Here is a 15,824-nt window from a genome sequence, read left to right on the forward strand (position 1 = left end):
TTTTGGAGTAATGAGTGATGTTTTACTATGCGTTGACCTTTCCTCCCAGAGAAGACAGGATCTGCTCTAAGGACACAGCACAGAGCAGAGGAGGGAGGTCCCGGGTTCGAATCTCAGACGGCCCGGCGTTGGTCTTTGGGAATATCGGATGATCAGTAGAATGTAAATTGGTTATCTTATGAGATAGAGTGTGTTTAGATCAGTAATGGAATGGAGTCTGATGTTAGTCATATTAAAGTTGAATCTGCCGACTGAATTGGCAGGTGGTCGTCAAATTAGTTGATAATTGGTAATTGATAAGAGTTTCCAGCTACGAGCAACTTTTTCGATTGTTATTAAACAGTATAATTACAATATTGATGCATCACATCTTACCTATAATAGTAGCTGAGACCAAAGCCGTGTGTATCGGAGATTGCTCCCTTAGGTGATTATTAAGTCTGTGTCTGTCTAAACTCGCGTCAACAGGGGGCTCTCTCTCTCTCTCTCGTTACCGCCGGACCGGCTAACCCGGAAGTGAAACGCGGAAGTGAAACCCGGAAGTGAAACGCAGCTGCCTGCCTACCCCGTTCGCGCTGCCTAGCAACATAGCGTAAACATTGTGAACGCCACGCATACTCTCGGGAACATCTCTCGTTATATTCTAACAGGTTTTTTGGAAGTTATTTTGTGGTTATGGCCGAAGTGGCTGCTGCAAACCGTTTCATTTCACTTCCTGATCTGCCCTGGCTACAGACAGACTAACACTGGCCGATTCACTCGGGGTTCAAGTGAGACTACTCTGCGTTGGTCTCGTCGACTAGAGGTAAGATGTGATGCATTGATATTAAATTTATACTGTTTAATAACAATCGAAAAAGTTGCTCGTAGCTGCTTCAAAGTCCCTGGAAACCAAAATCCACAAAAACGTTCTAACTATGATAGGGTCTTATGTTAGTAATTGTGTGCCTCCGAAATTATTATACATTACTTTCAACCCAAAGCCTTAAAATCGACACTTTTCTACAAGATTCTACAAGGTACTTCCTCATTGAAGAGAGCAGTGCGCGAGGTGCCCAAATGCAAAATCTTATGACATCATAAGCTCTATATAACCTTTGTACACGCGCGCAACTCACCCTTCTCCTTTTGTCCGTTCTTTGCCCCACAGCGCTCGCTCAGTGTCTGTCTCCCTCCCACTCTGTGTGCTGTGTCGAGCGCTATGCTGCTCTCTCTCTCTCTCTCTCTCTCTCTGGACTAATGAGAGAGAGCACGCAGCATAGCGCTCGACACACAGCAGGGAGGGAGACAGAAGCGCTGAGCAGATATCTCTTTACGCGCGAACACACTCTCTCTCTCTCTCTCTCTCTCTCTGAGAAAGAGAGAGAGAGTTTCTGAGTTTTCTTGGTTTCTGAGTCAGCGAGGAGACAAGGCCACAAGGACAGAGGAAAGGATGCATTTTCACCAGATGGGATGCACCCTGAATCTGGCTCATGAGGATTTCCACAGCAGATCTGCTGGCTCAGCATCACCATGAGAAAGTTCCTCCTGAGAGAGAGAGAGAGAGAGAGAGAGCGAGAGAGAGAGAAATTTCCCTGCTGCAGATGGGACACGCCCACACAGTCCGCGGGAGAAAATACACTCTAAAAACTAATTGATTCTCATGACTTTTGCCATGACTGTCAAACCTAAATTTATATACTTTGCGACGTTCATCATCGTTCAAATTTGGCTGGTGGCTTATTAACATAGGGTCCTGTGATGTGATTAACTCATTCATGGCCAAAGACGTCTTTGACGTGTTATCAGGAATAGCCCTCAGGGCCAATGACGTGTTTGACGTGTTTTTGTTTTTATTAGTGCAGCGCGTAGTTCAAAGACTTCCCCAGCCTGTGACATGGTATCAGGTCCCTGCCCTCAAAGCGAAGCCGACAACACGTGAACAAACACATACCGCAGCTGTTGTTTGAAATGAGCAGGAGGAAAAACAGAGAAACGCGCTTCCTTGTGCAGAGAGGAGAAACGCCATTGAAACGCCCCTCGGCGCGCTGCGCTGGTTGCCTTGCTGCAGGGCGAACCTGGTAGTCAAACCCGTGATGAACATGATCGATCCGGTTCCAGCGCCTGGTCCCAAAGCCAAGCCGGACCCGTTCCTGTGTCGCAGCATTCGTCCCAGCCCGAACGAGAGGAGGAAAACGATACAGAGGCAGAGGAGGCTAGACGCTGATCTCAGACCAGTTTGGTGTTCCCCTCCTATGCTAATTTGCGGGGCGATCAATAGTGTTCCCTTGGAAGGAGGTGTGATCCAGCAGCAGCTGTGGACAGAACTCTCTCTCTGTGTGTGTGTGTGTGTGTGTGTGTGTGTGTCTGTCTGTGTGTCTGTCTGTCTGTCTGTCTGTGTGTCTGTCTGCACACTCACTCACACTGAGTAAACTGTATTGTTGAATGTAAAAAAAGCACTTCATGTATATATATATATATATATATATATATTTTTTTTTTTTTTTTTTGTCATTTGTGTCATAACGAATAATATTTACATGTCTGATGTCAATACAGTTCAAAATAAAAGAATTGAGAGCGAGTTCTGCCTGAGATTGTGTCTTTTACAAAAATGGCCTTTTCTGCTGTTTCTCTTCTCAGAGAGACCTTTTTGGTGAAAACAGGGTGTATATAAATGGCTATAAGTAGAGTACAGAACATGCTAAAAGCTCACTTTTTTTTCCTGGTGAACCCAGAGACGTACATCTTCATTTTGAGGTATTGCAAATCACTCTGGTGCTAATAGATAATTTACTGTGGGTCTTGAAAAATGACCAACAATTATGAAAATCTTTGGCCTGTGCTAAATATTGGCAGTCCTAAACTGGCCATGAATGAGTTAACTCAAAATGCTAAATAATAAAGAAATATTTCTGGTTTCCAGGGACTTTAATCAATATGACTGTAAGAGCCCCACTCCCTGTGTGTGCACAAGGAAGGGCAGAAAGCACCGAAAATACACTTTAATTTTCCAAGCTTACCTGTTTTTTCTTCTAAAACAGATGAATCTGTAGCTATCTTATAGCTGCTCTTGTTACCTGCTTTCCCACCAGGTGTAATCAATTAAGCCACCTAGAATGGAGATGTGGTACCAAACATGAAACTCTCAACAATACATTTTGCTTTGCCAGGTGTAATCAATTAAGCCACCTAGGCTGGAGATGTGTTACCAAACATGAAACACTCAACAATACATTTTGCTTTGCCAGGTGTAATCAATTAAGCCACCTAGGCTGGAGATGTGTTACCAAACATGAAACACTCAACAATACATTTTGCTTTGCCAGGTGTAATCAATTAAGCCACCTAGGCTGGAGATGTGTTACCAAACATGAAACACTCTCAACAATACATTTAGCTTTGCCAGGTGTAATCAATTAAGCCACCTAGGCTGGAGATGTGTTACCAAACATGAAACACTCTCAACAATACATTTAGCTTTGCCAGGTGTAATCAATTAAGCCACCTAGAATGGAGATGTGTTACCAAACATGAAACACTCTCCCCCATACATTTTAATGTGGCTACGGTTAACTTACCAATGCTTTTCCACCAAGTTAACACCACACAGAGAAACCACTTACAATCCTCAGGGGCACCAGGCGCCTGCATCAAGTGACGGATTGCACACAGTGGAATCATAAGAATCATGGTACTTACCACCAGTCTGGGATAAGCGAGAAAGGCAAAGAGAAGGTCGGCGCGGACTCCTGGAGGTATTTATAGGCTCCGCCCTCTGGTCCGGCCTCCTGAGGTCAGTCACCTGACTTTGTTGATATTAACGTCTCGGAGATTAAGGAGAAGCGGCGCATCATTCACTTGTAAGACCGTGGTGACGGTCTGAGTGAGGTTGAAATAGATCCCCCTTCTGTCTCTCTAACTAACTTTTCCAGGCCATTCTCCTATAAAACACAGCAACATTTAACAAAATACAAACAATTAAGCTGACACTTAACCAAACACATTAAGCTGAGAGATTTTACTTTTGAACACAACTTAGACTTTAAATTAACTTGTTTTCCCAAATGTTTCTGATTTAAGAATCCAGGCATCTTCACACAGACAGGAGAGGCCTGTCCCCCACCTTTCCTCCCCCCTCCTGTGCAAACCGGCCCTTTGTTCCTGCATCTACAGTCCTGTACAGACTCTCTCATCTTAAGGAATATTTTATATATTTACAAACTAGTTTTCATAGACTTTGCTTCTGTAAACACAATCAAACAATACTTGCCTCCTGTTGAATTCTGCTGCGTTGCCCAATGTCTCCATCCTGCGTTGTGCGCTTTCCACAAGACATCCAGCAAGCCACGAAAATCTCTAATGGCTCAATTCCACCACATTTTACAGCCCGTCACCACTCGGCTCTACTTCCTTCAACCCGATGGACGTTCTGCTTCGACCGCCGTTCATTTCCCCCCGCCCACACCTGGTCGTCATAGCGACCGCATATCTGCCCTCCGCCCATGTTCCGAAGTAGGCTATAACGTTACAATTAAATCCATACACAGAACTTTTAAACTGTTTATGAAATACTGGTGCCTCTAAATGACCTACAGTGTGTGTGTGTGTGTGTGTGTGTGTGTGTGTGTGTGTGTGTGTGTGTGTGTGTGTGTGTGTGTGTGTGTGTGTGTGTGTGTGAGAGAGAGAGAGAGAGAGCAGTGCTGGCATGACCACAGTCCTTGATCCTGGCCTGAGCAGCCAGCTCATAGCATCACAGCATGTTGGGCGGGTGTTACAGTGTAGATGGGCAAATGTGACAATCGACCAGGAGAATGGATATCACTTTGTTGTTAGTCAAAACTCACAAGCGCTGCACGAGGGACGGGGGTTGCGCTAGAGTGAAGCCTCTACCCCCGCGGCCTCTCACCAGGCAAGACCCCGGCTTCACCAAGCGCCTGCGGCCTAGCGGAGCCGACGCAGCACTGAACTACACAAGCGCTTCAGAGCAGCGGACTTTTGGACAATTGAAACCACCGCGCCGATTTTATTTCACCAGAGGCGAAGGAAGCAACACAAAAGACTGATGGAAAAGCATAACAGAAGAGAAGGTAAGCCCCCCACTAAACTCGTATGCAGCGCTGCATTGACAGTCAGTAGGATAGAGAGTAAACACGATTCTGCTTGACCAATCAGTCGTCTACAATGTTTTCACGTCACCGTATGAACCCGGGTTCGCAGAATAGAACCCCGACGAGGCAGGGACCAAAAGTAGCACGACTCAGCCTCAAATCAAACCGGGCTGGGCCGGTTTATACCGGTGGGATGAGACCATTTATCGAGTCGAGCGGAGCGGGACCGCGCTACTAGCTGCGGTGGAATTGGGCCATAAGTATCCCTCCTCGAACCGGGTTTCGGACACCAAACTGTGGTGAGGAACTATAACTCATTTCAGAATACCAATACAAACCAGAACGTGAAAGTATTAGGAAAGATTTATTTACAAAAACAAAGTCTCACAGAGCACTGTGGTTCAATCCCCTCTCCCGTTCCTGGGGACTGACCCCACCTTTCTGTTCGTCACTTCCATAGACTTCTTCTGAAGTCCCACAACAAAGAGTATCTTTATGCACTTAGCGCCCCCTACGTCTAGGAGGGAGGTATTACAACAACCTCTAAATTCTCTCTACAATAGTCACCTTTAGGTGACAGTCACATTTTTCAGCCCAAAATATAAGGATTTCTGAGTGGTTTTATGTCTGCCCTGGTATCTGTCACCTTTTTTCACTCTCCATGACTTTGCATCCCTGTATCAGCCCCAGCAGAACATTCTCCTCTTGTGATGTCACTCCTGTTGTTAAGTCACACGCCCATTTATAAAATGCTACCTTTTCCTCCATATTTATACCCTGGGGGCCTGTGGGGGGGGGGGGGCATCACTGGTGATGTCACAATCAGTTTATGACATGGGTGGGAGGGGTCGGGCATGATTTTCCCAGCATCCTGGCGGTGTGGGATGGCAGGCTGCATCCGATCACCTTTTCAGTACGGCGAATGATGCACTGCAGTCAGGAGGGCAGCAGTAGCATACCAGACGGTGATGGAGGAGGTGAGGATGGACTCACATCCTCTGTTGTGCCTTCTTGGCGAGAGCTCTGATGTTCAGCTCCCATTGCAGGTCCCGGCTGATGATGGACCCCAGGAAGTTGCAGGAATCCACACTGTTAACTGAGGAGACACCCAGGGTGATGGGGGAAGTGGGTGTGTACTATAAGATAGCTGCTCAATGCCAGAGTTTTTGCTGGGCACACCTCATTTTTAGACCACCACACAGAGCGCAAATCCAATTGGTATTTTTCCAGTGGGGGTGCAGAGCATTGAAATGATAACTACTACGGAAGCTGTAAGGTACCAACGACACTTTCATTTCAACCACACTCCCCCCGGACCACGACCCGCTCCAATTTGCATACCGCCCCAACAGGAGCACAGCGGATGCAGTAGCACACGTACTCCACACCGCCACCTGGAGGGGAAGGACACCTATGTGAGAATGCTGTTCGTGGACTACAGCTCAGCATTCAACACCATAGTACCCTCCAGGCTGCAAGCAAGCTCAAGGATCTGGGACTAAACACAGCAATGTGTGACTGGATCCTGGACTTTCTAACAGACCGCCGCCAGGTGGTGAGAGTGGGCAACCTCACCTCCTCCCCACTGACCATCAGCATAGGAGCGCCCCAGGGATGCGTCTCCAGCCCCTTCTGGTATGACCTCTACACAAACGACTGCGTGGCGACTCAAACCTCGAACACCATCGTGAAGTTTGCAGACGACACATCAGTCGTGGGGCTGATCTCCAGGAGCGACGAGACGGCCTACAGAGAGGAGGTGGAGGCCCTGGAACAATGGTGCCAGGACAACCACCTTTCTCTAAACGTCTCCAAGACCAAGGAGATCATTGTAGACTACAGGAGGGGGGGGGGGGCCAACAGCGACTACACAGACTCAGGCGCCTGAAGAAATTTGGGCTAAGGCCAATAATCCTCAGGGACTTCTACAGAGGCACCATTGAAAGCCTGCTGACTGGCTGCTTCACCACCTGGTACGGGAACTGTACGACCATGGACCGCAGGGCGCTAAGAAGAGTGAGGCGCGCGGCCCAGCACGTAACAGGATGTGAGCTGCCAGAACTGCAGGAACTGTACAACCAGCGGTGCCTCAGGAGGTCCCTGAAGATCATCAAGGACACAAAACACCCCCACAACAGCCTGTTCTCCCCGTTACCCTCAGGGAGGAGATACAGGGTCCCAAAAGCACGAACAAATCGCTTGAGGGACAGTTTGTTCCCGCAGGCCACGAGACTCCTTAACATACACAAATAAACAATCATGTAGTAGCTGTACTGCAGCTGCTACCATTACGTATGTTTAATTATGTCTATGTTATTTGCACCTGTGCAAATAGAATGTTTAATTATGTTTAAATTTGTCTATGCTATTTGCACCTATGTGCAGTGAATGTCACTGTTTCTGGCTTGTTTTTATTGCTTTACTGTTATTGCTTGTTGTTTCTCTTGTTTTCCCTGCACCTATATGCCCTGTTATTTTGCACTATGTTGTAACGGAGTCTACAGCACAAGAACTTCACATGTGATACTTGTACTACGGAGTGACAATAAAAAAAAAATCTTGAATCTTGAATTTGTGTTTGTCCCGCTGCCTATATGAGAGATGCATCATCCTGGAACTTATTTTTATATGCTGATGATTCAGCCCTGCTCATCTCTCAGAAAGACCTGGGCACATTTCAAGGGAGCTAGGAGAGGAGCACTCAATGGTCAGCATTTAGCTGTCTGACAACAGACTCTCTGCACCTGGGCAAAACCCAACCCATCATCCTGTTTGGATCCAAACGCAGGTTGAAGAAGGCTCCTGGGCTCAGGGTAGCTATAGGCCCCAAGGTCATAGAGGCAAACGCTATTGGGAAGAGTAAATGGCAGAACTGTTTATCCAGCAAGGACAATCTCATTGACAGAACTATAAAGCTATAAAGCTTTGGTTATACTCCCGAGTTGACGCGTACACGGACCGCTGCGGGCACCACAGATGCGTAGTAGTTCTGTTTACCAGTCTCTAGTCTGCTTGGAGGACACGTTCCGCACATGCGCAGTAGATTGGGGTCTGACGCAAACATGAACAATGGGATCAGTGTCGAGGGCTTATCAGCTGACTTGCTGGCTGTAAAGCCCATAGAGAGTGTGAAAGCTACACCGCTTCACACACAAAGAGAGAGACGGGATCCACCTACCGACAAACACATCGGGGACAAAGGCAAACACATGGACACAATGGCTACCAAGGAGCAATGAAATGGACAACCACACAACAGCAAGACAATCACAGCACAGACATGCTCAATAACAGCACAGGCTAATATTACAGAGCAGAGGGACGGAGGATTTCCCAAATATTTGGTTCTCTATCCGTGGGAATAACGAAATGATTTTCTCACAATTGCACTGATGATGACAGAAACTCATCTTGATTATTTGAGTGTGATTATTCTGAACACAAATAGTAGAGATTGGCAATTCATGTGCATTTGCCGTGACAATGAGAGAAAGTAAGGGAGTTTGAGGTAATTTATTCATAAGGGGTGGTGTCTTTCCTTGGTTTGTGGTCAGTCATAGAGAGGCAAAGTGGAACATCACTTCCTGCTTCAGCACTCTACCAGAGATTTTCATCCGCCATTTATTTTTCCATAGACATTTCGTAAAATGCTTATAAAATAGTTGTACTTCATCGAACCAAACGGTTCAGCTAACGCTATAATCAGGAGAGACCATAGAACATTTCTCTCTGACCAAAACTTAAAAAAACTAGAACAACCGCACCGCAGATGTATGCCTCCGCCATTAGTTCATTTTTGAGTCCAAATCACCATTTGAGCCAAATCAGAAGAAATTCCATCAAGCCATTCTTGAGATATTGCATTAACGAACTTGGGAATGGCGTTCGTGAGGTCACAGTGACCTTGACCTTTGACCATGAAAATCTAATCAGTTCATCCTTGAGGCCAAGTTAATGTTTGAGACAAATTTGATGAAATTCCGTCAAGGCATTCCTGATATATCGTGTTAACAAGCATGAAAATGACGTTTGAGAGGTCACAGTGACCTTGACCTTTGACCACCAAAATCTAATCAGTTCATCCTTGAGTCCAAGTCGATGTTTGAGGCAAATTTGATGAAATTCCGTCAAGGCATTCCTGAGATATCGTGTTAACAAGCTTGAAAATGGCGTTCGAGAGGTCACAGTGACCTTGACCTTTGACCACCAAAATCTAATCAGATCATCCTTGAGTCTAAGTCGATGTTTGAGGCAAATTTGATGAAATTCCGTCAAGGCATTCCTGAGATACCGTGTTAACAAGCGTGAAAATGGCGTTCGAGAGGTCACAGTGACCTTGACCTTTGACCACCAAAATCTAATCAGATCATCCTTGAGTACAAGTCGATGTTTGAGGCAAATTTAATGAAATTCTGTCAAGGCATTCCTGAGATATCGTGTTAACAAGCGTGAAAATGGCGTTCGAGAGGTCACAGTGACCTTGACCTTTGACCACCAAAATCGAATCAGATCATCCTTGAGTACAAGTCGATGTTTGAGGCAAATTTAATGAAATTCCGTCAAGGCGTTCCTCAGATATCGCTTTAACGGACGGACGGACGGACGGACGGACGTACGGACGGACGGACAACCCGGATCCATAATTCCTCCGGCCTGGCTATCACCGGCAGAGGCATAACAACGTAGAACAAATATTTTCTTTAAACCCAAATTTTTTTTACGTTTTGGTCCCAGTGAAATGTTATGCGATCTCTCCTGTTTCTAAATATATCTGTACCGTTTGGTTTGAACCAGTAAAACTAGACGCTCTGTTCCGGCGAATATACTGTACGAGTTCTGATCCCACAGTCTGCCAATAGGGAGACTCTGCATACTTAACGGCCAAAGTAGTTTCAACCCCTAAAGGCATGAAAATTATACAGTGTGTAGTACAGTGTGCAACAGTTTACTCTCAAGATCGGAGATTTTGCACAAAATCCTTCAGCATCACTACTCAAAAGCCATATACATTGGTTTAAAGCTTGTTTTAGGGGTTAGTTACAGTTTAAAGTGCATAATATTAAACATATTAAAATATATAAAATGGAAGAAATTGGAATAAACTTGAATGCCCCCGAGGGGCAATTTGCTTTGCAGACATGTACAGTAGTCCAACACGTTACAGTACATAGGCAACAACGATGCATCATACAACATACAAACAGAAATACAGCACAGGGTGAATCCCAATCATCTGCACTATCACCATAAATCATGGAAGAAGAAGAGACACAATGGCACGTGTGGTTATACATTGTTTGAACACTTAATGGCAGAAGGAACAAATTTGGACAATTTCAATCTAGTCTTGACACAAACTAAAACAGTTCTCTAACGTTACAAAGATTACTTACTCCTGCAGCTGTTTTGGTGCTTCAGGATCAACTCGTGCTTCTCAGGCACAAATGAGGGCGATCTCAAACTCGCAATAGTCAAAGACATCTTTTGTTGATTCACAGACACTGTTAACATGTTCACTGCCATCGACGAGTTGACTCGTCAAAAAAAATCCAACGGTTGACTGCCGTTGACGAGTTGACTCGTCAAAAAAAAAAAAAAAAAAAAATTGACGGTGGGACGTGGATCAACGCCCCCCACGTCTCCTATAAAAATATGGGAGCCACCGAACGTGTACAACCCATTCCACCGACCCACTAAGTGGCGACAGTGCTCTCCAGACTAGAAAAAGCCGAGCCAAAACTGCAGAGGAACGCGCGATGAAACCATTCTCATACTGTAAAATGGATTGGCGAAAACGCTTTCGCTTTTGCGCTGGTTGCTGGCGGTGGGGGATTGCAAATTTGCATAATAGATTATGGGTGCAACACACTTTGAAACACGCAGCATAAATAAGACCAGAATCGCAAAAGCTTCATCAAAGCTCTCAACCGAAACCCCAAGAAACGAGCGAGCCCATCCAGACTCGCCCAAAGAGCGGCCGCCAGCAGACAGGCAGCAGCAGCAGCAGAAACTCGCTTGTGACACGCCCGCTGCAGAGCCACAGAGGGCGGAGGAGAACACACACGGAGGGAGGAGTTTGAAGGAGAGGGGGGATCTGTTTCGACCTCACTCTGACCGTCACTACGGTCAAATAGGATGATAGCCCTCGTTCCGCCTACTCTCGAGACCAATATATCAACAAAGTCATGCCCATGACCCACGGAGGCGGAACCTCCCCCACTATAAAAGGGGGGGCAACTTCCGGCCCGACCTCTTTGCCTTTCTCGCCTCAGAAGACCGGGACGGGTAGTGTATTGAATTACACTGGGTAAACCACCTTTCAATTCTTCACCTGTGGGTGCAGGTGCCTAGTGTCCCTGTGAATTGTGTTGGTTTGCTGCTTAATATTGCTTGTATGTGCTAGTGTGTTATGCTAAGCTGCATTGTTAGATTGCTTGCTACATGCTAGTGTTAAGCTAAGGCTTAGCTTGGCTGGGTAGCTTAGCTGCTAAGCCTAGGGTAGCTTGGCTTGGTAGCTTAGCTGCTGAGCTATTGATTGTTGTAGCCACAGGCTAGTTGCTAACAGGCTAGCTTGGGCTTGACTGTGTGCTGGGAATTCTGTGTCTTGCAGGTTACCCATCAGTGACACTTCAATTAAAGAAAGTTTGATACCCCAGACCACTGTACGCAGTGGGGGGATTTATGTGAGTCTCGCTAGGTGCGTACGCGTACCGGTGCGGGCCACTACTTGGAATTAATTGCCCTTTACTGCTGTTCGCAGCTAGTGGGGTTGGTCTTGCTCTGGCCGAATCCTGCTGTTACATCATGGCTTCATGCTGTCGACTTTGTCGGTCGAGGATGGACCCCCAGGATTGGCACCGGGAATGCCCATCATGCTTGGGTATGGACCATATCTCAGAAGACGTGGACAATCCCTGCAGTGCAGCGGTTGACCTGTCAAGAAGGGAGAGACTGCGTAGATTGGACGAGGTCCGTAACTCTACGTCCGAACGTGGGAGGAGGAAGGACCGCGGTTCGGACAGGTCTGGTCATTATAAGAGCTCTCGCAAGCGTTCGCATGAACGTCGTCAGGATTCCAGAGACAGGTCGAACCGGGAGCAGACCCCTAGACCTGCTAAGCGGCCAGCCCCAGCTTCAGTAGCGGGGAACGGCAGCGCAGACACACAGATGCAAGTGTTGACTGCCATCCAGAGTTTGGCTCAGAGGATGGACAGATTGGAGGCTCGTCAGTCCGCTAGCCGGGACACTGTTCAGTCACGGGGGCCACAGAGCCATGTTGGGGGGGCCGCCAACAGGGAGGAGGCTGACGTGCTGTCGCTTTACGCGCCCCACTCGATGCTGGATAGTGAACGGCGTTCAGAAAGCGGAAGCCATGTAGCGGGCCCCCATTCACATTCTGCTGAGGTGGATGACCAGTCAGCGTTGGTGGAGGACGGGTCTGCCACAAAGTCTCTGATGGATAGAGTACTGAGGGCGGCAAGAATTGTCGGCTTACAGCCTCCCGTGCCCAACCCAGCCCCTGTAGGAGGTGTTTGGGAGGGCATATCTCATGTTAGTGCCCCTCCGGACATTCCGGTGGCAGACGACTATGCCTCGATGCTGAGGACAGCATGGTCGAAGCCGTCGCAGAAGCCACAATTCAATGCGGGCTGTAGACGGCTGGCTAATGCCTGTTACCCAGCGGAGACTGGGTTAGGGGATATGCCACCAGTGGAGCAGGCGATAGCGTCATGGACAACGCTGGGGCCAGCCCGTGTTTCTCATAATCCTCGCTGCCCCAGGAAGGAGTGTGCCAAAACTGATCGGCTGATATCGCGCTCGTTTAATGCTAATGCACGGGCAGCTCGTATGGGCAATGCCTTGGCTCTCCTCCTGGCAGCATTGCGTAAGACAATGCCTGTGGAAGATCAAGATTCCAGGGCTCTGATTGATTCGGCTTTGTCGGCTCACTCGCAACTGACACGCGATGTGGGGGAGGCGATGTCATCAGCAGTGTTGTGTCGTAGGCAAGTATGGCTGGCACAAACTTCGTTGCCGGAGGCCATAAAGGGTGAGCTAATGGAGCTGCCAGTGGTGTCTGGTCAAGTGTTTCATCCAGGGTCTCAAGACGTGCTGGACAGGGCGGAGCGCTCTATAAATTTGAGGGACACGGTCCAACGGGCGTGTCGCCAGCCAGCCCCGGCCTTTAAACAGGGGTTTAAGGTGCCACAGGGGTTTAGGGTGCCACAGAAGGCACAACAATCTGCTTGGCATAGACAAGCTGGTGGGGGCCCGGCTGGGCCTCAGGGTCAGAGTTTTCGTGGCCACACTCAAAACCCTGCCACTAACCCCCAGAGGAGATCTCAGTTCCGGGGGGGTGGTAAGCAGAGGGGCTCAGGCAGAGGTGCAGGCCGCAACGGCGGTCCTGCATAGGGGTCAGGGGCCAGCCGTCGAGTGTCCCTTCCAGCTGTCTCGAGAAAGGGCCAGTTGGGAGGGAGCAGTGTCGGACCCATGGGTGTTGTCAACAGTAGCTCATGGGTATCGGCTGCAGTTTCGGCGGCGCCCCCCCCCCTTTTCAGAGGTCCATCACACCATCGTCAAGGACCCATTATTAGAGCCCGTACTGGTGGAGGAGGTGCGGGGTCTACTGCAGAAAGGTGCTGTGTCAGAGGTGCCGCGCAGCGCACAGCGGACTGGGTTTTACTCCACCTACTTCTTAGTTCCAAAAAAAGACGGTGGTCATCGGCCTATTCTCGACCTCAGGCGACTCAACCGTTACCTGAAGGTCCTACCATTCAAAATGATGCATACAAGAATCGTCATGCAGGCGATCAATGCAGGGGAGTGGTTTACGTCCATCGATCTGAAGGATGCGTATTTCCACGTTCCGATTTGGCCAGAGCACAGACCTTTCCTCCGCTTTGCTTTCAAGGGCAGAGTTTACCAATTTCAAGTGCTGCCATTCGGCCTGTCACTCTCACCGAGAATCTTTACTCGGGTGGTCTCGGCAGCCCTAGCCCCCCTCCAATTGAGAGGTCTCAAGATCCTGCCATACCTGGATGACTGGTTGGTATGTGCCCCCTCTCGGGACCAGGTGGTCCGGGATACAGAGATGGTGTTGGTGCATGTGCAGTCTCTGGGGTTCGTGGTGAACTGGAAGAAGAGCAATCTGCAGCCTTCGCAACAGGTGAGGTTTCTGGGCCTCCAGTTCGACTCTGTGACTATGAATGCATGTCTCACTCCTCAGAGGGTGGAAAGTCTGGTGGGAGCATTACAACATTTTCAGCTGGGGAAGCTGGTGACTGTGCACAGAGTCCAGAAACTGCTGGGATTGATGGCAGCAGCTTCAGTGGTGATTCCCCTGGGCCTGTTGAAAGCAAGGTCTATGCAGCGGTGGTTGAACTCCTTTCATCTTCATCCGAAAAGGGACAGGAGGAGGACACTGCTTGTCACACGGGCCTGCATGCAGGCCTTGCTCCCCTGGAGGGAGAGCTTATATCACTAAGATACAATCTGGCTGCTGTAGATCAGTCACTGATCCCGACGCTACCAGAAGAGATCCAGGCGATCAACAACTCGCCTAGCTACCCGACTTCCTGGAGGGAAAGACCGGGGAGGAGCAAGCGGCGTGCCGGTGTCCTCTCCAGGTTCAGGAAGCGACCATACCGGCCCCCACTACCGGCCCTACTACTGTCTAACGTCAGATCACTGAGACACAAAACCGATGAACTCTTCCTCCTCACTCAAACCAACATGGATTTCAAAAACTGCTCTGCCTTCTGCCTGACCGAGACCTGGCTGGACGACACCGTGACGGACCAGGTGGTTACCCCGCCCGGCTTCACTCTCCACCGCGCTGACAGGTCGGCGGTACTATCAACCAAGGCAAAAGGTGGAGGTATCTGCTTCATGATCAACAACCTCTGGTGCAATAACAGCTCAACACTCGACTCATCATGTTCCCCACACCTGGAATACATCAGCGTGAAATGCCGGCCGTCTTACCTTCCCAGAGAGTTTGCTTCGGTGATCCTGGTCGGAGTATATATTCCACCCTCAGCCAACGCAAACACCGCCATCACCGAGCTTGCCAACTACATCTCCTCTGTGGAAAACCATCATCCCGACGCCGCTGTCATCGCGTTGGGGGACTTCAATCACGCCAGCCTGTCCACCGAACTCCCCAATTACATACAGCAGGTGACGTGCCCCATGCAGGGGCGATAACACGCTCGACCACTGCTACGTTGCCTCCAGCGATGCCTACCGCTCCTTCCCTCGGGCACCGCTGGGCAACTCTGACCACGCCATACTGCTCCTCATCCCCAAATATCGCCAGAAAATAAAATCCACCAAAGCCTTCAAAAAAACTGTAAAATCCTGGTCTGCTGCTAACATCGACACTCTGAAAGCCAGCTTCGACCTAACTGATTGGGACATCTTCAGTCCAGGTGTGGAGAGTGGCGCAGACGGCCTCGAGGAGGCATATGACGCAATCACGTCATACGTCAACTTCTGCGAGGAGACACACATCACCACCAAAACAGTCAAAATACACAGCAACAACAAACCCTGGTTCACCAAAGACATTCAACTCCTACGCAACAAGAAGAGCACAGCATACAACAGCGGTAATAAAGATCAATACAACATTGCAAATTCACAACTCAGATCAGCCATCAGGAAAGCAAAATCAGCATATGGAAAACACTTAGAAAATCAGATCACACCCAACAACACCAAAACAGTCTGGAC

Source organism: Poromitra crassiceps (genome assembly GCF_964638095.1).
Source record: "Poromitra crassiceps genome assembly, chromosome: 5".
Lineage (NCBI taxonomy): Eukaryota > Metazoa > Chordata > Actinopteri > Beryciformes > Melamphaidae > Poromitra > Poromitra crassiceps.